This window comes from Pristiophorus japonicus, chromosome 20 (assembly GCF_044704955.1).
Source record: "Pristiophorus japonicus isolate sPriJap1 chromosome 20, sPriJap1.hap1, whole genome shotgun sequence".
Classification (NCBI taxonomy): domain Eukaryota; kingdom Metazoa; phylum Chordata; class Chondrichthyes; family Pristiophoridae; genus Pristiophorus; species Pristiophorus japonicus.
In genome coordinates this window covers 86,764,895-86,773,307 of record NC_091996.1, presented here as the reverse complement: position 1 = coordinate 86,773,307, position 8,413 = coordinate 86,764,895, and the positions used below count along the sequence as shown (strand labels likewise).

At 49.5% G+C, this 8,413-nt stretch overlaps 1 non-coding gene and 1 pseudogene across 1 annotated transcript; both read right to left on the bottom strand.

Moving 5' to 3' along the window:
* Positions 1 to 262: 262 nt before the first annotated feature.
* On the bottom strand, positions 263 to 462 carry LOC139233242 (U2 spliceosomal RNA). Its single transcript, XR_011588167.1, has one exon. It is a non-coding gene; the product is annotated as a U2 spliceosomal RNA (small nuclear RNA).
* Positions 463 to 592: 130 nt separating this feature from the next.
* On the bottom strand, positions 593 to 794 carry LOC139233293 (U2 spliceosomal RNA; annotated as a pseudogene).
* Positions 795 to 8,413: the final 7,619 nt, after the last annotated feature.

Genomic DNA, 8,413 nt, shown 5'->3' with positions numbered 1-8,413 from the left:
ACTGCAAACTGCCTTCACCCGCCTACTGTGTGGGAACACAGTGACATGTAATAAGTAACTCTCACCCTGAATAAAGAGTAATTCTGTACACTTACACAGAGAGTGACCCTTACTCTGCTGAATAAACAGTGACTGTACAGTTTTTTTTTTTGGAAATTCGTAGCCAATCTTTCCAATTCTTTGTCAAATCACAAACGCCAGAGGTCACCTTGGGCCCATTCAAGGATCACTCTGCGCCAATGCTCTTAGCCAAAAGGCCTAGAGCCACTGCACCGTTCCTGGAAGTACTGCAATACCAGGTTTGTGCCATGGAGGTGGATGGGTCAAGCCACCCCACACACCTCCTATTTCCAAAAAAGCAAGCATATACCTTCCCGATCCAGGGAGAACCACCCCGGGGCCACGGTGGCCACTCCCCTGTCAGGCCAGCCATGCATGATCTTAGCCAAAAGGCCATGATCTACTCTGTACAGTTTTTTTTTTTTAATTCGTAGCCAATCGTTCCAATTCTTTGTCAAATCACAAACGCCAGAGGTCACCTTGCACACGCCAAGGATCACTCTGCGCCAATGCTCTTAGCCAAAAGGCCTAGAGCCACTGCACCGTTCCTGGAAGTACTGCAATACCAGGTTCGTGCCATGGAGGTGGATGGGTCAGGTCCCCCACACACCTCCTATTTCCAAAAAAGCAAGCATATACCTTCCTGATCCAGGGAGAACCACCCGGAGGTCATGGTGGCTACTCCCCTGTCAGGTCAGTTACGCATGATCTTAGCCAAAAGGCCGAGATGATCTACTCTGTACAGTTACAGTGAGTGACCCTTACCCTGAATAAACAGTGACTCTGTACAGTTACAGTGAGTGACCCTTACCCTGCTGAATAAACAGTGACTCTGTACAGTTAGTGAGTGACCCTTACCCTGCTGAGTAAACAGTGACTCTGTACAGTTAGTGAGTGACCCTTACCCTGCTGAATAAACAGTGACTCTGTACAGTTAGTGAGTGACCCTTACCCTGCTGAATAAACAGTGACCCTGTAGTTAGTGAGTGACCCTTACCCTGCTGAATAAACAGTGACTCTGTACAGTTAGTGAGTGACCCTTACCCTGCTGAATAAACAGTGACTCTGTACAGTTAGTGAGTGACCCTTACCCTGCTGAATAAACAGTGACTCTGTACAGTTACAGTGAGTGACCCTTACCCTGCTGAATAAACAGTGACCCTGTACAGTTACAGTGAGCGACCCTTACCCTGCTGAATAAACAGTGACTCTGTACAGTTACAGTGAGTGACCCTTACCCTGCTGAATAAACAGTGACTCTGTACAGTTAGTGAGTGACCCTTACCCTGCTGAATAAACAGTGACTCTGTACAGTTAGTGAGTGACCCTTACCCTGCTGAATAAACAGTGACTCTGTACAGTTACAGTGAGTGACCCTTACCCTGCTGAATAAACAGTGACTCTGTACAGTTACAGTGAGTGACCTTTACCCTGCTGAATAAACAGTGACTCTGTACAGTTAGTGAGTGACCCTTACCCTGCTGAATAAACAGTGACTTTAATAAAGGATTGTAGGAATTTGGACAGAGAATGAGGCTATAACACTGCGAGTTCCTCACAACTCTCTCCACTCGTCCTGATTCGCTGTGTCCTTCGATAGTCTCCTGGTGTTAGTCGAAATACCTTTCAGACTCACGACTCAATGCAGCTTCAAGGATTACTTTTGGTTAACATGTTCAATATTCTAATGACCCTTTGAATTATAATTTCCCTCCTCTCATTATGCTTTGATCATTCATCCCAACTTCATGCCCACTCCCTGACCTTGTAGCCAAATTCCCACTCCAGATACGTAATCCAGGCCAACACTCCCAGTACCAGTACTGAGAGCGTGCTGCACTGTCGGAGGTGCCTTCTTCCAAGTGCCCCGTCTGCTCTCTCTGGTGGACATAAAATATCCCGCGGGCACTAATCCGAAGAAGAGCAGGGGAGTTCTCCCCGGTGTCCTGGGGCCAATATTTATCCCTCAATCAACATCACTAAAACAGATTATCTGGTCATTATCACATTGCTGTTTGTGGGAGCTTGCTGTGTGCAAATTGGCTGCTGCGTTTCCCACATTACAACAGTGACTACACTTCAAAAGTACTTCATTGGCTGTAAATAGCGTAGGGACGTGCGGTGGTTGTGAAAGGCGCTATATAAATGCAAGTTTCTTCTTTCATTTATAATATTACTCCCAAACCACTTACATTGGCACCCGGTGAAGCAACGGCTCGATTTTAAAATTCTCATCCTTGTTCTCTAATCCTTCCACGGCCTCGCCCCTCCCTCTCTGTAATCTCCTCCAGTCCCACGACCCTCCGTGATCTCTGCGTTCCTCCGATTCTGCCCTCTTGCACATCCCCAATTTCCATCGCTCCACCATTAGTGGCCGTGCCTTCTGTTGCCTGAGCCCCAAGCTCTGGAACTCCCTCCCTAAACCTCTCTGCCGCTCTTTCAAGACGCCCCTTAAAACCTACCTCTTTGACCAAGCCTTTGGTCACCTCCGCAAATATCTCCTTGCTTAGCTCGGTGTCAAATTTTGTTTTATAACGCTCCTCTGAAGCACCTTGAGACGTGTCCAAACTCGCACCGAGTCCCGCTCACCCATCACCCCCTGTGCTCGTTGCCCCGTGTCCTAACTCGCACCGAGTCCCGCTCAACCATCACCCCCTGTGCTCGCTGCCCCGTGTCCTAACTCGCACCGAGTCCCGCTCACCCATCACCCCCTGTGCTCGTTGCCCCGTGTCCTAACTCGCACCGAGTCCCGCTCAACCATCACCCCCTGTGCTCGCTGCCCCGTGTCCTAACTCGCACCGAGTCCCACTCACCCATCACCCCCTGTGCTCGCTGTCCCGTGTCCTAACTCACACCGAGTCCCGCTCACCCATCACCCCGTGCTCGCTGTCCCCGTGTCCTAACTCGCACCGAGTCCCGCTCACCCATCACCACCTGTGCTCGCTGTCCCCGTGTCCTAACTCGCACCGAGTCCCGCTCACCCATCACCCCCTGTGCTCGTTGCCCTGTGTCCTAACTCTCACCGAGTCCCACTCACCCATCACCCCCTGTGCTCGCTGCCCCGTGTCCTAACTCGCACCGAGTCCCGCTCACCCATCACCCGCTGTGCTCGCTGTCCCCGTGTCCTAACTCGCACCGAGTCCCACTCACCCATCACCCCGTGCTCGCTGTCCCCGTGTCCTAACTCGCACCGAGTCCCGCTCACCCATCACCCCCTGTGCTCGCTGACCCCGTATCCTAACTTGCACCAAGTCCCGCTCACCCATCACCCCCTGTGCTCGCTGTCCCCGTGTCCTAACTCGCACCGAGTCCCGCTCACCCATCACCCCCTGTGCTCGTTGCCCCGTGTCCTAACTCGCACCGAGTCCCGCTCACCCATCACCCCCTGTGCTCGTTGCCCCGTGTCCTAACTCGCACCGAGTCCCGCTCACCCATCACCCCCTGTGCTCGTTGCCCTATGTCCTAACTCTCACCAAGTCCTGCTCTCCCATCACCCCCTGCGCTCGCTGACCTACATTGACCCCTGGTTAAGCAACGCCTCGATTTCAAAATTCTCATCCTTATTTTCAAATCCCTCCATAGCCTCGCCCCCTCCCTATTTCTATCCCCCCCCCCCCCCACCCTATCCCGCCCCAGGATCTCTGCGCTCCTCTAATTCTGCCTTCCTGAGCATTCCTGATTATAATCACTCCGCCATCGGTGGCCGTGCCTTCTGTTGCCTGGGCCCAAACTCTGGAACTCCCTCCCTAAACCTCTCCACCTCTCTCTCCTCCTTCAAGACGCTCCTTAAAACCAACCTCTGTGACCTTTAGTCACCTGCGCTAATTTCTGCTTAAGTGGCTCGGTGTCAAATTTATATCGTATAACACTCCTGTGAAGCGCCTTGCGATGCTGTGATGTTCAGAAAGCCCTAGATTTAAAGTCTGTGCTCAGAGTTGGTACAATTGACTGCAGCGCCCCCAGGATGGGGGGGTGGGGGGCGGGGTGCTTGAGGACAGGAAGAGGGTGTGAAGCCGCCTGCAGCCAAATAGTCTCAGGCGCGAATTAGGCACGGTATCGATGGGGCAGCCCTATCCAAGCGAGAGGCGGAGAGTTGGGGGGAGAAAACCGATGGGCCTGAGGGCAGGGGGCGGGGAGGAGGAGAGGGTGAACCTTAACCTCTGGGGCTGAAGTGTAGAATGACTGCACACGCGCACGTCCGAGCTAACACAAGCAAACAGCTGGTGCTCGTAAAGCATCAGAAATCAAAGGAGGCTCCCTTGCAAATGACAAAGGTCTTTTCCTGCTTGTTTCAAAACAAAAAAACTCCTCCCCCAGCACCCCCACCCCCAACCAACTGGGCCTCCGCCCAAAGCCTGTTCTACAGGCCCTAATCAGCTGACTGGGGCACCAGTGAGAGATTAACTGCCCTGCACAAGGGCCCCCCTCCTTACCCCACCTGTCCAAACACTGCGCTCAGTCCGCGGAGGCTTCTGTTGACACGGAGCTGAGCTCCACGCAGACTCGTCTGTTTGTTCCCCAGGAAACGGTTTCCCCAGCCCACACGGGACCCGGGCCCCGCTAGCCCAGCACGGCCACTGGGCTGCCGCGGGGTATAGCCCCTTTTACGGCTGGTCTCTCCCAGGAAGGGAGGGAGTGCCTCACCGGGGAGGGCGGTGGGGTGGGGAGGGCACAGTTTAATCAGCGCTCGCCACAACCAGCGTTCGTCACGTGCAAGGTCAGACTTCGATCAAACCCGGGTTGGGCCTCGCCCGACATTTACATACACACACGCACACACACACACACTCACGCGCATATTTACACACACGCGCGCATATTTACACACCCCGCGCATATTTACACACACACGCACATTTACACACACACACGCATATTTACACGCACATGCGCATATTTACACACACACGCGCATATTTACACACACACGCACATATTTACACACACATGCATATTTACACACATATTTACACACACACGCGCATATTTACACAAACGCACATGCATATTTACACACACGCATATTTACACACACACGCGCACATTTACACCACACACACGCATATTTACACACGCGCGCATATTTACACACATATTTACACACACGTGCGCATATTTACACACACGCACATATTTACACACACACATATGCATATTTACACACACGCATATTTACACACACGCGCGCACATTTACACACACGTGCATATTTACACCACATATGCGCATATTTACACAGGCATATTTACACCACACACGCGAACACTTACACACACGCGCATATTTACACACACGCGCGCACATTTACACACACGTGCATATTTACACCACACATGCGCATATTTACACACAGACATATTTACACCACACACGCGAACACTTACACACACGCGCAAATTTACACCACAAACACTCACGCGCATATTTACACACACGCGCATATTTACACACACATGCATATTTACACCACACACGCGCATATTTACACCACACATGCGCACATTTACACACACGCACATATTTACACACACATGCATATTTACACACACATGCATATTTACACCACACACGCGCATATTTACACCACACACACGCATATTTACACACACGCATATTTACACACACGCGCGCACATTTACAGATGTGCATATTTACACCACACATGCGCATATTTACACACACAGGCATATTTACACCACACACGCGAACACGCGCACATTTACACACACGCGCATATTTACACACACGCGCATATTTACACCACAAACACTCACGCGCATATTTACACACGCGCATATTTACACACACATGCATATTTAAACCACACACGCGGATATTTACACCACACATGCACACATTTACACACACGCGCATATTTGCACACACATGCATATTTACACCACACAGGCGCATATTTACACACACGCGCATATTTACACCACACACGCGCATATTTACACTACGCACGCATATTTACACCACACACGCATATTTACACCACACACGCGCACATTTACACACACAAGCATATTTACACCACACACATGCATATTTACACCGCACACACGCATATTTACACCACACACGCGCACACATGCATATTTACACACACGCATATTTACACACACACGCGCACATTTACACCACACACACGCATATTTACACACGCGCGCATATTTACACACATATTTACACACACGTGCGCATATTTACACACACGCACATATTTACACACACACATATGCATATTTACACACACGCATATTTACACACACGCGCGCACATTTACACACACGTGCATATTTACACCACATATGCGCATATTTACACAGGCATATTTACACCACACACGCGAACACTTACACACACGCGCATATTTACACACACGCGCGCACATTTACACACACGTGCATATTTACACCACACATGCGCATATTTACACACAGACATATTTACACCACACACGCGAACACTTACACACACGCGCAAATTTACACCACAAACACTCACACGCATATTTACACACACGCGCATATTTACACACACATGCATATTTACACCACACACGCGCATATTTACACCACACATGCGCACATTTACACACACGCACATATTTACACACACATGCATATTTACACACACATGCATATTTACACCACACACGCGCATATTTACACCACACACACGCATATTTACACACACGCATATTTACACACACGCGCGCACATTTACAGATGTGCATATTTACACCACACATGCGCATATTTACACACACAGGCATATTTACACCACACACGCGAACACGCGCACATTTACACACACGCGCATATTTACACACACGCGCATATTTACACCACAAACACTCACGCGCATATTTACACACGCGCATATTTACACACACATGCATATTTACACCACACACGCGGATATTTACACCACACATGCACACATTTACACACACGCGCATATTTGCACACACATGCATATTTACACCACACAGGCGCATATTTACACACACGCGCATATTTACACCACACACGCGCATATTTACACTACGCACGCATATTTACACCACACACGCATATTTACACCACACACGCGCACATTTACACACACAAGCATATTTACACCACACACATGCATATTTACACCGCACACACGCATATTTACACCACACACGCGCACACATGCATATTTACACACACATGCGTATTTACACCACACGCGCATATTTACACACACGCATATTTACATACACACGCATATTTACACCACACATGCGCATATTTACACACACGCGCATATTTACACCACACGCGCGCATATTTACACCACACACGCGCATATTTACACCACGCACGCATATTTACACCACGCACGCATATTTACACCACACATGCATATTTACACCACGCACGCATATTTACACCACACATGCATATTTACACCACACACATGCACACGCGCATATTTACACATACGCGCATATTTACACCACACACATGCATATTTACACCACACGTGCACATTTACACCACACACATGCATATTTACACCACACACGCATATTTACACCACACAAGCATATTTACACCACACACGCATATTTACACCACACGCATATTTACACCACGCGCATATTTACACCACGCGCATATTTACACACACACATATTTACACACACACATATTTACACGCACACACTTATTTACACACGCACGCACATATTTACACACTCACGCACATATTTACACACTCACGCACATATTTACACACACGCACATATTTACACCGCACACGCAGATTTACACCACACACACATATTTACACCACACATGCGTATATTTACACACACACGTATTTACACACTCACGCGCATATTTACACACTCGCGCGCATATTTACACACTCGCGCTCATATTTACATACACGCGTATATTTACACACACGCGTATTTACACATGCGTGCATATTTACACACGCGCGCATATTTACACATGCACACACAAATTACACACGCACACACACAGTACACACGCACGGTTAGACATGCGTGCACATATGCTCATACCTGCACACGCACCCTGCACATATACACGCGCACACAAACACAAACATACACCAACGCACGTGCCTGCTCACACGCACAGACAGAGGCGCACACGAGCCACACACACGCACTTCTCAGAAAGGCTTCACTGGATAGCGATCAGGAGCAGGAAAACCGGCTCATTTTCTCCTGTACCCTCCCCTCTTCCAAGCCCCCCTGTGGGCAATGAGGACCGGTGGCGCCCCCCCTCCGGCCCACCAAGTTACCACCCTGACAGAAAACCACGTTCATCGCCCTCGGCTG